The 1,670-nt window shown below is 36.5% G+C and overlaps 1 protein-coding gene across 1 annotated transcript in view; it reads right to left on the bottom strand.

The window, feature by feature from the left end:
* Positions 1 to 1,670, bottom strand: part of LOC103747790 (CUB and sushi domain-containing protein 3) — a 473,923-nt gene that overhangs the window by 68,909 nt on the left and 403,344 nt on the right. The window lies entirely within an intron of this gene.

A 1,670-nucleotide genomic window follows, 5' to 3' on the forward strand; every position in this document is an offset into this window, starting at 1 on the left:
TTTTTTTTTGGTCTTTTTTGAGACAGGGTCTCCCTGTAGCCCCAGCTGTCCTGGAACTCACTATGTGGAGTAGACCAGGCTGGCCTTGAACTCAGAGATCCACCTGCCTCTGCCTCCCCAGGGCTGGGATTAAAGGTGTGCACACCCAGCCCTTTGTTAAACTTTTAAAGATTTCATTTTTATTGAATTTTTGTAATTTTTATGTAATATAGTTTGATGTTATTTAGATCTGCACCTTTCCCCACTGCCTCCAACCCCAACCCAATTTAATGTACTCTCTATAGCCTATAGAGTTTTATTTGTGTGCCCAAATATCCTTCAGTATGGGTCCATCCACTGAGCCCATTTAAGAGTTCCATCCCTCTAAGACATTGTCTCTTTGACTCTTTCCCTCCCCACAGCCACCAGTTGCTAAAAGTTCCTTAGGTTGGGTTGGGATTTCTTACCTACTTCCCTGTGTCTATAAGGAGATTTTGTCTGGTTTGGGCTTGCATAGGACTTGTGCATAGCATTATCAAACTTTAAAACCTTCATACAGAATTATGACACAAAGGAAAATATTATACATGCTGCCAAATAGTGTATTGGAAATAAAAAATAAATGTCTAAACTGTTTAGCATTATGAGTCTCATAAAGATTATGAAGAATTTCAATGTACAAAAATGAAAATGTAAGCCAGGTGTGATAATGCACGCCTTTGATCCCAGCAACTTCGGTGGCAGAGGCAGGAGGATCTCTGTGAGGTCAAGACCAGTCTGGTATCCATTGCAAGTTCCAGGCCAGCTGGGGCTACAGGGAGACCCTGTCTCAAAGTTAAAAAATAAAAAAAGAGAAGAAATAAAGATAGGAAGAAAAAAAAAAGTGAGAGGCAGCAGATAAGAGCACTGGCTGTTCCTTCAGAAGCCTAGGGTTCAAATTCCAACACCCACATGATAGTTAACAACAGTCTGTAGCTCGGGTTCCAGGGGATCCAACATCCTCTTCTGACCTCCGTGGCTATACCAAGACATGGGCGTACTTACATTCATGCAGTACACTTACATTCATGCAATACACTCATATACATAAAATAAAAATAAATTTAAAAATTAAAAAGAAACTATAGCATGTAAAAAATTGATTAATAAATATAAAGTGGTATTTAGGGACAAAATGGATAGATATAAGTGTTTCCCTCCCTCTTTCTGTGGCACAGGAGATTAAAACCAGGGCCTGTTCATGATAAGCATCATTCTATAACTGAGTGTATCCCTAGTCTAGTTTAAATGTTTTTATAAGAAAGAAAAAACACTATATAATCAATGACCTAACCTTTCACTTTAAGAAGAGTAAAGTGAGGATCAAAATAAAGAAGATAGAGTCATATTAAGCAGATAGAATAAAATATTTAAGACAATTCCTAAAATCTAAAAATAGAAAATAATAGAGACTACTAAATAATAGTAATCATAAGGTAAACGTCTTCTAAAATAACACCAAAATCGTTAAACACCTAACCAAACTTTTCAACATGAAAGAAGCCAGAATCATCAGACTTAGGAATGAATAAAGAGATATCAGTACAAAGCCTATAGAATCTAAAGCATATGGGGATGTTTAGAAGAGATTTATGGGAAAGCATTTTAATACTGAGAAGAAATTAAAAATTGCTTCAAAATTATAACTCACC

The sequence above is a fragment of the Nannospalax galili genome, unplaced genomic scaffold (genome assembly GCF_000622305.1).
Source record: "Nannospalax galili isolate Female #2095 unplaced genomic scaffold, S.galili_v1.0 scaffold1485, whole genome shotgun sequence".
NCBI classification, from domain to species: Eukaryota; Metazoa; Chordata; class Mammalia; order Rodentia; family Spalacidae; genus Nannospalax; species Nannospalax galili.